The sequence below is a fragment of the Lissotriton helveticus genome, chromosome 6, assembly GCF_964261635.1.
Source record: "Lissotriton helveticus chromosome 6, aLisHel1.1, whole genome shotgun sequence".
In the NCBI taxonomy this organism is placed as follows: domain Eukaryota; kingdom Metazoa; phylum Chordata; class Amphibia; order Caudata; family Salamandridae; genus Lissotriton; species Lissotriton helveticus.
The window spans coordinates 365,926,094-365,940,081 of record NC_136067.1 but is presented as its reverse complement, the minus strand read 5'-3'; the positions used below and the strand labels follow the sequence as shown (position 1 = coordinate 365,940,081).

The 13,988-nt window shown below is 43.6% G+C and overlaps 1 protein-coding gene across 4 annotated transcripts in view; it reads left to right on the top strand.

The window, feature by feature from the left end:
* The window catches only part of LOC144761369 (uncharacterized), a 510,161-nt gene that overhangs the window by 296,840 nt on the left and 199,333 nt on the right, over window positions 1–13,988 (top strand). Inside the window, exon 1 of one of the 4 annotated variants that reach the window (XR_013595690.1) lies at window positions 1,166–1,221. The exons of the other annotated variants lie outside the window; for them this stretch is intronic. The gene's annotated coding sequence lies outside the window, so the exon portion shown is untranslated. Of the gene's footprint in view, window positions 1–1,165; window positions 1,222–13,988 lie in introns of those variants that run through there. 4 annotated transcript variants of the gene reach the window in all.

Below are 13,988 nucleotides of genomic sequence, written 5' to 3'. Positions count from 1 at the left end.
GTACCCAGCTGACCAGAACCAACGTTATATGGCCTCGATCCTGATGTTGTCCTGTGGCTGACACCCTGTGAATCTCTAAATGACTCATGAGACATACTATGACAGAGACACTAGAATGTCTAGGCCAAAAAACAAAACATGTAAGAAAGATGAATATGGAAACATTCCCTCAGAGATAGTCACTCTGTGTGAGATTTGTGTTGTTTACCTATTTTTAGAGCGGGCCTCATTCCCTGAGCAGTTGCCAGGAGAGGTGAAGAGTACTCCCACTGAAAGTTGGGTGAGTACGTTATTTTGTTATTCATAAGTGCTGCTACACATGAATGGTTACTTGGACAATATAGCCAATGTGGGTGTATATGTATACAAATGTATGAGAGACATGGAGGAATAGAGGGGCATATTACCAAGAGTGGCGATAGGCAATTATCGCCGGTTTAGCGGCCGTTTTCGTCCGCTAAGCGGCGATAATTCTATTGCTCTATTAGCAAGCTGTCGATAACTGATGTTAGCGACAGCTTTTAGGCAATAGCGAGCGGTTTGGGGCCCGCTTTGCATATTAGCGATATTTATCGCTAATGACATGCAAATTTAAATGTATTTGTATTTATATAGTGCACTTCTACCCAGAAGGTCTCGTAGCGTTGTATTCATACTGCTGCCGTGGAACCCATCCTGGCTTTCCTGTAAAATGTCCACTCCTGGGCACCCCCAAGGTGAAGCCAGGCATCCAAGCGCTGCTGGGGCCGTTGTGGAGATTAAGCAAGCTATTGCCCAGAGTCACAGAGTGGGACCCGTGATTAGACTAGGCACCAAGGCGAGAATTATCAGGTCCGGGGAAATTGAGTCCAAGAGCCACCGAGGCAGGAATTGAACCCTGGTCCCGGGCCAGACCTCTGCATCAGGGTCTGCCGCTCTAAGCATTTCGCCGCTATCGCTGGATATTTTAGCACAATGGAGAAAAACTTTGCTAATAGCATGTTTTCTCCGCTAACATATCCAGCGATAGGCAGCGATAAACAAATCGTCACTAAGCCTATTTAGCGATAATTATCGCTACTTGTTGGTAATATGCCCCAGAGTTCTTGGATGTTCTAGGCCGAGAAAAGATGTGTTATAAGTCAAACACTTTATATAATTCAAAACATTTTATATTATGTTGTAGGAATGAATCCAAAGTTCCTGTTTGGTTCGCTCACTTGTTGGGAGCTACAGGGTATGGTAGGCTGTATTTCTCCAACCATTTGATTTGTCAATAGTATATTGTTTTCACATTTTTGCAGTAGCGTTATCTACATTTGTTCCTGACGAAAGCCTGTTGGCTGAAACATGTAGACCTGCCTTTATACCGCATTTGACAGTTATTTTTTCAAACTGTCAGTGCTCTGTTTTTAGAGTTGACACAGGGATTGTGTTTATTAAAGCTGCTGGCACTACCCTAGTAGTCAATTTTAAATTTTGCACTTCACCTTTTTTGCACTTCACCCTTTTTGCACTGCAAACCTTCAGCACCACTGATCAAGACTGGCGAGTGGCTTTACCGATCAGTGGGGTACAACACAAACGTAGTTTTTACATCATTCTCTGTTGGATGCACTAATGGTGCAACCAACGATGAATCCCAGATGACGAAGTATAGCCACGCATGTGGGCTGACGGGATTCTTTCTTACTAGAAGCATTTTTTGTTTTTTGACCTAGACATTCTAGTGTCTCTGTCATAGTATGTCTCATGGTTCTTACACCGGTAAGTTTCTTGGTGTTTTTTCAGTGGTAGATTGGGGATTAAACACTACCTGGTCTTTAAATATTTCCCTAGAACCCTTTTGTTGAAAGTTCTGTGTATGTAGTCTCTAAATGACTCCCCTGAAATTCTTGGGGGCTTTAGAAGAGTACTCCTGTGGTTGATAGGCATTTAAAAGACTAAGGGCCTCATTTACAAATGAATTGGTGCAGGGCAGCACTGCAATTCTTCTTGCTGTGTTATGCTGCCCTACCCCAACATGAAAGGGCAGCAATGCACCGCCATTTATGAAATACAGTGCATTCCTGTCCTTTCCCATTTTGCTGGCGTACAATTTGCTGCCTAGTGCCAATGTAGGCACACTTGCACCATGATGCAAAGGTGCTTTGTGGCAGGCAGGATTGTTTTTGTGCAGGAAGGGGCACCTTCCTGCACAAAAACAATCCAGAGAGATGTTTTCCTTGTTCTATGTGTGCTGCAGAATGCAGCATCTGTGGAGAGAGAAAAATATGAGGAAAAATTAAAAATGTCTCCTTGTTACACCTGCTCTAGGAAGGTGTTAGGTTTTGGCACTGCCCTAGGTTTATGTGATTTTATAAATCTGGGCCAGTGTTCAAATCCATGGGTGGTGTGTGGGAAAAAACTGCAATGCCCAAGGAATACCTCCTTTACGCAGAGTAAGGCAACGCAGCGCCTTGCACTGCCTTACTTTATCCCCTATCTATGAGGCCATGCAAAGCAGCGCAGAGTGGCTTTGTGTTGCCTCAGATATGATAGAGTGGCCTGCGCCACCGAAGCATCAAGAAAGTGATGCTCCATCGGCGCAGGCCTCTTGTAAATAATGTACATGCTTTAGGCCAAATATTGGTATTAGGAACTAGGGAACTTAACTTTGACATTTAGTAAAGGGAAGTAAAGGAGCATAATGTGGATGAAAATAAGACGCTACCTAGTTCTATAACTGAGAAAACTTTGATTAGCAATAACTGCAGAGGTTTATTGTCTGTTCCACAAATAATAATACATTTTATAAAAAAGGCTAATAACATTTATTATGAATCACGGCTTGCACCTACAATACAAGGACATTCAACTAAGTAGGGAGATCTTTATTTGCTCTATTTAATTGAACCTGCTTCAGTTAATCTGATGGCGAGTATTTAATGTTCTAGATTATATATATTCAATCTTTTTTTTTTTAAAACAAGCAGGAGTTGACTCAATGTATGATCATTCTTGCCAATTATGTATTATTGTATGACATCTTCAACAGTGGTAGTGCATCACTACTGGCAGTATATTGTTTGACCTACGAGCCCCACAGGGACATCTATTGGCAGCCTGCGGTACTGCATCACTTCGGTAGAAGGCACCAGCCCCCCAGCCCCCAAGACAGGAAGTCCCCGCGCACAAACTGGTTCACACTTCCGCTTCTTCTGACTCGGAAGGTAAATCGACGCTACTTTTTGGAAACAAACCACCCGGAAGTGCACCACTGCTACGTGGGAAGGGTAAACTCCATATCATGTCACCAGTGTCGTTGGTTCGATACCTGTCCCCGAAAATTTAGGTGATTTTATACCTCTGTGCGAGAACTAGTTAAGTGCCTTCCCAGTGTGTTCTTGTGGTTTGAGTGTATGCCATTTATTGCAGTATTATCCTTCTATCTGTGTTTGGTACTCGTTTGTAACATGCACACGTCACTTTTCTCTTGTAACACACTGTTTGCTACCTCCTACATTTTGTTTGCTTTCGATACCTTCACAAGTGCCACCATTGCCTACGTAACGTTTGTTCTTGTGTTTGAGTGTCCTCCATATATTGCAGTATTATACCTCTATGTTTACTTTGTACGCTTTTGTAACCTGCACACATGTCACTTTTTCCTCCTGTAATGCTCCTTTTGCTACCTCTTGTATTTTGTTGGCTCACGATTGTCACTTTTGCCTCATGTAATGTAACGTTTGCTTTTGTAATTTGTTCACTTGTAATGTTCTCATGTAGCAGTTCTGTTCCTATTGTGAAGCGCTCTGACACCTTCGGGTAAAGTCCTCGCTATATAAAAACGCATGAATAAATAAATGACATCTTCAACAGTGGTAGTGCATCACTACTGGCAGTATATTGTTTTACGTACGAGCCCCACAGGGACATCTATTGGCAGCCTGCGGTACTGCATCACTTCGGTAGAAGGGAACAGCCCCTCCACGTCCCCCTCCCCCAGACAGGAAGTCCCTGCGCACAAACGGGTTCACACTTCCGCCTCTTCTGACTCGGAAGTTAAATCAACGCTACTTTTCGGAAACAAACCACCCGGAAGTGCACCACTGCTAAGGAGGGAGGTCACACTCCATATCATGTCATCAGACAGTATCGTTGGTTCGATAACTGTCCCCGAAAATGTGGGTGATTTTATACCTCTATGCGAGAACTAGTTAAGGTTAAGTAGAGAGCTATGCTGAGGGCGCATTCAATAAACAGGCCACCAGTGTGTACGGTCGCAGGAAGCAGCAGATCCGGTTTCGTGGAAGCATTACAGGCTTAGGTCATACGACATGAGACCCCTCTGGGAGCTCTGCGAGGACGGACACTGGGTCATTTCTGTTTTGGTTTTACGTCACGAGGCCAGGTGGAAACAAAAAAATGCTTTTTGATTGATCTGAATTCCCGGAGAAAACAAAACCGACCTCTACCTCGACTCTATGAACTCAATAATCAACGAAGCCGCCCCACTGCAACTAAAGAGAGTCTCCACCAAGAACTCGAACCCTTGGTATGACGGCAGACTCAATGAAGACAGGCGTATTATGCGATTGGCAGAGCGTACTTGGAGAGCTGACCCCTCAACACTGCATCGCAAAACGCTTAAGAACAAGAGAAATGCCTACTTTAGGAAAATCAAGCGTGCGAAAGCTGACTTCTTTAGCCTCCAGCTTGACCAAGCGAAAAACCGACCAAGAAAGTTGTTCGAACTAGTCAAAACTCAAACCAAGTCGCAACCCTTACAACCAAACAACACAATAAGCGATATCCCACACAGTGAAGATTTTTCTGCTTTCTTTAAACTAAAGACGGACAACATAAAAATTGACCTCCTCAATGATGCAAGCCGATACCCTAGCCACATCAGAATGCCTAACACGCATCCTAAAAATAGCGCATCTTGGACGTCCTTCGACACCCACTCTGAAGAAGCCATACACAAACTGCTCGGCACCTTGAAGCCCTCTAATCACCTCATAGACCCCCTACCGGCTAATGCTGTAAAAGACTTCACCCCCATGCTCCTCCCACTCTGGACCAAAATCATTAACAGTTCCCTTCAACAAGGTCTCATTCCTGACTCCCTCAAGGTTGGGCAAGTCACGCCCATTCTCAAGAAACCTACAGCTGACCCGTCTGATCTAAACAATTACCGCCCTATCACCAATATCCCCACCTTGGCCAAACTGCTGGAAAAATGTGTACAACTCCAGCTAACAAAACACATTGACCAGTTCGACCTCCTCAACCCTCATCAATCAGGCTTCCGAGCGAAACACAGCACGGAAACGGCCATGACACACATAATTGATGACGCCCTCCAAATTCTTGATCGCAATGATTCATGCCTCCTCATCCTTCTTGACCTCTCATCAGCATTTGACACGGTCAAACATGAGAACCTACTGGAGCTGCTAAACACTAGAATGGGCTTATCCGGGACTGTGCTCAAATGGTTCACCTCCTTCCTACATAACCGGTCTCAGAAGTTCAAGATCAACAATGTGCTGTCCTCACCTGTGCCAGTAGACTTAGGCGTTCCACAAGGATCCTCCCTTTCACCCACACTGTTCAACCTCATCATGGAACCACTTGCCACCTTGCTCCAAGCATCCAATGTACACTTCCATATGTATGCCGATGACACTCAACTTTACCTGAAGGTTCAATCCCCGGAAGATATCAAACTCCTGAACTACACACTTAGAAACACCCAATTATGGTTGGCCGATAATCACCTTAAACTAAATGCTCTGAAAACTGAGTTCCTCCTGATATCACCCCCTGCGAAATTTACCACCACCCAAACCTGGCTCAATCACCTAACAGCACTCAATGTCCGACCCACCATCGTGGACTCTGTGAAATCCCTAGGCATCACACTGGACGCAAAGCTAAACATGCAACAGCACATTAGCAAAGCAACGAAAGGAGCTAATTTCCAAATCAACACACTAAGGAAACTTAAACCCTTCCTCCCTGTCAAAGACTTCCAAACTGCTGTACAAGCCCTAGTCTTACCCCGCATAGATTATGGAATTGTGGCCCGCAGCGGACTCCCTCTAGCAACAACTGCACCCCTAAGAGCCTCCTTGAACGCTGCCGCGAGACTCATCACTGGCTCAAGAAAACACTCTCATATATCCCCGGATTTGAAATCACTGAATTGGCTGCCCTTTGAAGCTAGAATACAGCTGAAAATTGCTGTTATGGCACACTCGGCCGTACACCACAAGGCACCAAACTACCTCACTCAAAAGTTGACTATATCAGGAGGGTCGAGATCCAATAGAAGTACAAAAAATCTACTCCTGAAACCACGCAGATTCCGGAAGGAAAAAACTTACAAACGCTCCTTCGCAGGAATGGCACCCAGGATCTGGAATGCACTCCCCCCTGAAACCAGGCTTATCTCCTCCACTGCCTTCTTCAAGAAAGAGGTGAAAGCTATCCTTATGGCCAAGTTCACCTGAACTTTATTGCTGTTGGATCAGAGACTTTACACCGCTTGTGTAACACTGGCTACCTCATTGTCTAACGTCTAATGATATCATTTTCTTACTTGATTGCGAGCCTCTTATACTACTCACCCACTACCTATTACCATATTTTACACGTTAGTTTGTTGAAACTGGATGTCCCTACCCATGGTCTCCCAGTAACTATTAGAAAGTGGTATAAGCCAGCCTTATAGCCTAGCTCGCCTGATCTCTTTTATAGTTGGACCAAAGACTCTGTACCGTCTTATATTAGCGTTTATTTGAATGTTTATTGTTACTTTATCAGCACATGAAAGCTATGTTGAATATTATACTGTACCTAATATTAAGCTTAGTCAACCTCCTGTTCACCCCCTGCCTCTGTGAAGCGCTCTGATATCTGCAAAGATCTTGTTCGCGCTATATAAAACTCTGAATAAATAAAATGCAATGTGGATGCAAATGGATGCAGTACCGCAGGCTGTCGCACGGTGTCCCTGCGGAGCCCTACGGGGACATCTAGGGACGGCCTATGGAACTGCACCTTCACTGCTGACAGATGGAATCCGATAGGCACGATTCATTCCCGAGCTGTCAAAGCCTGATAGTTTGCAGTTTTTTTTCTTTTGTGGGTTATGTTTGATACATTAAATAGGGAGGGAAAGGCGCTATTTCTTTGTCGAGTTTCAGGTCTGTACTCTGTCAATATCTGCGCTGGTCTGCTGGCCTTAACTGTTCGCAAATTTTCCTGCCTTTTCGTATTTTTCTGCTTGCAGGATTCAAAACTGCAGCTCATCACTTCATTTTGAAAACCCCAAGCTTTTTCATAGCGAAATCACGCTCTCCCCGTTGTTGATGCTTCCTTGCGTGGAGAAGGAAGGGTGTTTAATTTTTAAAGCTATTGATATTTCATTGTGTACAGATGTTATCTTTCCGTCTCCTTTTAATTTCATCTGTGGTTGCTAGGCTTGTATCTGCTTTAATGTTTTATTTCTAATAATGATCCTTCAAGGTATAGCCTCTGTTAAAATGTAAGGTGATTGTAAAGGTGGTTTGGCTGATATGGCCTTTAGTGCATTAGACAACATTACACTAAGAAACATGTGTGCACTGAAGTAAAACATGCAGGGCTAGAATTACCAAGACTGTGCAGAGTTACACAAGAGGAGCAAAGAATCTGCTTTGCTGAGCAAAAGTTATTTTCTAATGTAAAGGTGCCCTTTTCTCATGCAAATGGCTCTGCTCTCTGCTTTGCTGGGAGCTTTATAAGGGTGTAACTTGGGCAGACATTGTAAACACCTAGGCCTCATTTATGAGAAATGACGCATCGCTGCGTAAGCAGCGATGCGTCACTTCTCAGCGCGCCCTCCTTGCGACATACCTGATGCGTCATATTTAATGTATGACGCATCATGTCGCAAGGAGTTACAGATACGTCAGTATTTCTGACGTATCTGTAAGCGCAAAAGTGACGCATTTCTGGAGTGTGTCACAAAAGTGACGCAACTCCAGCAATGCGTCCTTTAACATGTGGCAAGCCCCATGTGAAAGGGCCTGCGTCAGTCTTACGCCTGCTGTGAGGCAGGCGCAAGATTTTGACGCAACAGCGTCCTAGAAGTGATGCAGTGAAATCTCATAGATTTCACTGCATCACTTCTACGAGGCTTTTGCGGGAGAACGCCCCCCCTTCATACATTATACCTGACACAGGTATAATGTAGCACAGGGGTTTACAAAGTGACGCATCTGCTTAGATGCGTCACTTTGTAAATAGTGTGCAACAGGAGGCATGTTTTACGCTGCCGATGCGTCACAAAAAGTGGCGCATCGGAAGCACAAAACTGACGACAGGCCTCATAAATGAGGCCCCTATACTTTTTGACAAAAAGTTCAATCTACGAAGATTTTGTATATTAAACTTTGCCTCCTTGAAGCAGGCGCTAACTTAGAGAAGTGTTTTTATTTCTCTAAAAAATCATTCTTTGTGTGTGTACTGTACTGTACAGCAGACATTCAATTTGTGTCTATGCATAGAATTTTGAAGTGGAAGCGTATGTTTCTAGTACAAAGCGCCGGGACGCCCCTTTGCTGAGGCAGCTGCGCGCTTTATAAAACGCTATAACATATAACATATGTTGCAAAGGTTATGCATGACACTAGGCAGCTTGTTTGGGCACTGGTTCAAGGAATGACAGCAGCAGCATGCAATTTTTAATAAATATGGCTCAGCCCTGCATTTTCCCCCTTGAGTGATGCTGAACATTGGTTTCTGCTTTGCTTTGTGTCATAATTAATGTTTGTCCCTTAGTAAATAATTTTCACAGACAAAAGCAGTTTGGAATGTATACATGTGCCACATTCACAAAACAGTTGCAAAAGAAACGATGGACAGACGTTGCAAACATTCATCCCCAGTCACAAGGATCTGGGTTTAATCTATCATTCTTTTGCTCACCACACCACCCCAGTTTAAACCTAGCCAAGTGCAAATCCCAGCTGTCCACTTTCACATCCCAAAAGGCTAACAGATGTGTTGGAAGGACCCTGACTTGATGTCAGGAAAGCTGAAGCTAGAGGCGCAGGTGCAAATTCAGGAGTTATCTAACAGCCCCTCCTGGGCCTAGAAGTCTGATTTACTTTTGACAGTTTAGCATCAGTGACCACCATATGGGAGGCTAGGGTCTGGAACAGGTCAACACAAACCTCCAGTCTTTCTCACTGAAGGAAAATAACTCTACCCTGTAGTTGCCTCCAAAGGGGTTTAAAAATTACCATAAACCATTTTGCCGCTATCGCTGGATATTTTAGCACAATGGAGAAAAACGTTGCTAATAGCATGTTTTCTCCGCTAACATATCCCACGATAGGCAGCGATAAAAAAAAAAAATCTGCTAAGCGTATTTTGCGACAAATATCACTATTCCTTGCTAATATGCCCCTTAATTTTGACTGTTTAGCATCGGTGACGACCTGGTGGGAGGCTAGGGTATGAAAAAAAAGTCAACTCTAAACCTCCAATCTTTCTCACTGAAGTGAAAGAACTCAACATTTGTTGTTGCTTGCAAAGTGATGTATAAAATACCCCAAACCTTGGAGTGAATAATTGTCTTTTATTGCTCTTAACCTACAGGGTTAAGCTTGGATTTGTTTGACCTTGATATGCTGTTTCATTAGCTGGATTTATAATCAATCAATAAATCAGGAGTTTGTAAAGCACGGGTACTCACCTATGAGGGTCTCAAGGCGCTGAACTGATAGTTCATAAGCATGAACCTCTGCCAGCTAGCAGCCTGTGCTCAGTTTGACCAGGTGTTAAATAGCTTCCATGAGCAAACAGTAGGCTGACCTGAATGGCAGAGATGATTCATCTGAACTCCACAGAATATCTGTGTTGAATCCTGCTAAACGGGTTTGATGAGCCACTTGTACCATCTGGGGCATTCTTGAAAGGAGAGAACAGGATGCCAAGTAAATTCTTGTGGATCCCCTATCTAGTTGCAAAAGCACCCGGCTTTTGTCATCCTAGACTTCTATCTCTTGGTGTTATGTGGGTACGGTGCCTGATTCAAACTGGATGTTAGTGTTTGATGTGGGAAGACACTAGAATTATCATAGAATACTCCCCGCACACACTCCCAGCTCAGTGCCCAAATTCGGTGTTATCAAATACTTTTACCATCTTGGTTTTGCCTTGACCCCTCCATTGTTGGCCTCTTTGTAGCATGGTAATCAGGAGCTACTGCAAAAGTAGGTAGATCAGCACATGGGAACTTTTTCCCATTGGTTAGGAATGGGCAAGAAATTACCCAGTTCACTAGTTTATGTAAGGCGTAAATGTGAAATCTTTAGGCACCCATTTCAGAACCCTTTCTGGACCTGTGAAAGATCAGAAGAGGATTGGACCTGCTGTCTGTGATCTTAGAGGACCTCAGACTGACTTGATTTACTCCCTCTTGACAAGGACAAAGATGTTAACGCCAAGTGGACTTATTTGGCCAATCTCTTGTGTGGCCCAAGGGAGACATCGAGCTGCAAGAGCCCTTTTCTTGTAAGTACCCAGCTGACTAGAACCAACTTTACCTGGCCTCGACCCTGATGTTGGCCTGTGGCTGACACCATGTGAGTCTCTAAATGACTCCCCTGAAATTCTTGGGGACTTTAGAAGAGTACTCCTGTGGTTGATAGGCATTTAAAAGACTAAGGGCCTCATTTACAAATGAATTGGTGCAGGGCAGCACTGCAATTCTTCATGCTGTGTTATGCTGCCCTACCCCAACATGAAAGGGCAGCAATGAACCGCATTTATGGAATACAGTGCATTTCTGTCCTTTCTCCTTTTGCTGGCACACAATTTGCTGCCTAGTCCAATCTAGGCACACTTGCGCCATGATGCAAAGTGCTTCGTGGCAGGCAGGATTGTTTTTGTGCAGGAAGGGGCACCTTCCTGCACAAAAACAATCCAGAGAGGTGTTTTCCTCGTTCTATGTGTGCTGCAGAATGCAGCATCTGTGGAGAGAGGAAAATATGAGGAAAAATTAAAAATGTCTCCTTGTTACACCTGCTTTAGGAAGGTGTTAGGTTTTGGCACTGCCCTAGGTTTATGTGATTTTATAAATCTGGGCCAGTGTTCAAATCCATGGGTGGTGTGTGGGAAAAAACTGCAATGCCCAAGGAATACCTCCTTTACGCAGAGTAAGGCAACGCAGCGCCTTGCACTGCCTTACTTTATCCCATATCAGTGAGGCCATGCAAAGCAGCGCAGAGTGGCTTTGCGTCGCCTCATAGATATGATTGAGGGGAAACATCCTCAACAACGACTCCAGAACAATGAGTTCCCAAGTCACGAAAGCTGAACAACGACTTGCACGAACAACGACTTAGCCTGAACCACGCATGTGCGTGGTTCAGGCTAAGACGGTCTAGTGTTCGTGCAAGTCGTTGTTCGGAGGAGCTACAAAACAGGAACAGGTAAGAGGGGTTCGTTTCTAGGGGTTTGGGGGGACATGTTAGTGGTAAGGGGATGTATTTGTATAAAGAAATAAAATAAAATAAATGTGAGTAAGGGGTTATGGACAGATGAGGGGCGCCGATCTAAATACAAAGTGAAGGTAAATAAAAATCTAACTGCTGCTTTAAAACATAATTTTAGTGATCGTTTTCGTAAATTCAGTATTGCGTTCCTTTTGAAATATTTTTACAAGTTTCGTTGCAGTAGATGTCTCACACATGGTTCAGCTGCGTGAGCTGAAATTTTCGGATGGTGCTGCTGTTCTCTCAAATGGCTCTCAGCAGATTTACGACAATACTTTTTTATTTTCTTTCTACTGATTTTTAACAAGAAAAATATTTCAGGAAAGCTTTGCTTCCCACATCCTTATCTGCTTCTTGATCATTAACGCATTAAATGAACTCCCAAGGCAAAATTTCACAGGGAGTATTACCGATCACAGGACACTGATTATTTTTCATTTTTGAAGTGTTTGGTGTGTTTCGTAAAAGCGCTTGTTGACCAGTGTTTCGCTCCGTAGCCAACGTAGTAGCTCCAAGCAAACATTTAATTACCAATAATAAAACTTTAGGGTAGGGACACGAGAGAGTAGAAGAACGTGACTGTGTTTTAAAGTTTTTTTTTATAAATAATCTGCTTTAATGTCCTTAAATATTTCTGACATCTGGAAGAAGAAGTGGTTAGCTTCTCGGTGCTTGCAGCGTGCTCTTCTTACTTAAGTTTATCTGCACGAGAGGCTGCGGAGTTTGATGACACAGATGTGGGTTATTAAAGAAACTACTTGCTTTCACCAGGCAAGCCTGCAGCATCTTGGCAGCGCGCGCCTCTGGGAAGTCTATCGAGGATTCTGTCATTATAATTGATAGATTCTTTTGAGTATGTTGGGTGTAGTGGTTAAACATAGAGTTTGTGGTTCAGTAAGTCGTGGATAAATAGTTAGTGGTTTTGCATAGGTCGTTGTTTACCCTTCGTGGTTCAGGCACTCGTGATTTAGTAGGTAGTTGATTAGTCATACAAGCATTATTGAGAGGTCTACGCCACCGAAGCATCTAGAAAGTGATGCTCCAACGGCGCAGGACTCTTTTAAATAATGTACATGCTTTAGGCCAAATATTGGTATTAGGAACTAGGGAACTTAAGTTTTACATTTAGTAAAAGGAGGCGAGGCGCATAGTGTGGATGAAAATAAGACGCTACCTAGATCTATAACCGAGAAAACTTTGATTAGCAATAACTGCAGAGGCTTATTGTCTGTTCCACAAATAATAATAATTTTTATTAAAAAGGCTAATAACATTTATTATGAATCACGGCTTGCACCTACAGTACAAGGACATTCAACTAAGAAGGGAGATGTTTATTTCTTCTATTTAATTGAACCTGCTTCATTTCAACTGATGGTCACTATTTAATGTTCTAGATTATATATATTCAATTTTTTTTTTTAAACAAGTAGGATTTGAATCAGTGTATCATTCGAGTCAATAATGTATTATTGTATGACATCTTCAACAGTGTTAGTGCATCACTACTGGCAGTATATGGATGGACCTGGCGAGCCCCACAGGGACATCTAGTAGCAGCCTGCGGTACTGCATCACTTAGGTAGATGGGAACAGGTTTTCCCCTCCCCCCCAAAGACAGGAAGTCCCCGCGCGCATACCTGGTTCACACTTCCGCCGCTGCTGACTTGGAAGTTAAATCGACGCTAGTTTTCGGAAACAAACCACACCGAAGTGCACCATTGCTATGGGGGGGTAGGCACTCTTCATATCACCAGAAAGTTATTGAACAGCTCGTTTGTTCGATAACCTCCGCTGGCTTCCCATCGAGGCTAGAGCTATCTACAAGACTGCCTGTATCACCCACAAAGCCTTGCACTCTTTCTCTCCACGCTACCTGGCGAACAAGCTGAAACTCTCTGGAGGCTCTAGACCTTCACGTATGGCGGAAAATCTACTGCTTGAACCTCCCACTTTCAAGAAGGAAAGATCGATGGCCCAATCCTTTTCAGGCAACGCAGTGAGAATATGGAACTCACTTCCGCCTCAGCTCCGGACCACCACCTCCTCCCAGGCCTTCAAAACAGACCTCAAAGTTCTCCCCTCCAAAGACACTTCCAAAGTTAATTCATTCCCTCTCTATTATCTGAAGGAAGACCTCCCATCACTGAAAACTCTATTCTCCATGACTATGGAAGTGCCTTCCCAGTGTGTTCGTGTGGTTGGAGTGTATGCCATTTATTGCAGTATTATCTTGTTTCTGTGTTTGGTTCTCTTTTGTAACATGCACACGCCACTTTTCTCTTGTAACACACTGTTTGCTACCTTTCACATTTTGTTTGCTTTTGATACTTGCACAAGTGCCACCATTGCCTACGTAACATTTGTTCTTGTGCCTCTGTGTCTAGCATATTTTGCAGTATATTATCTCTAAATGTACTTTGTTTTTCTCTTGTAACCTGCACACTTGTCACTCTTTCCTCATGTATTGCA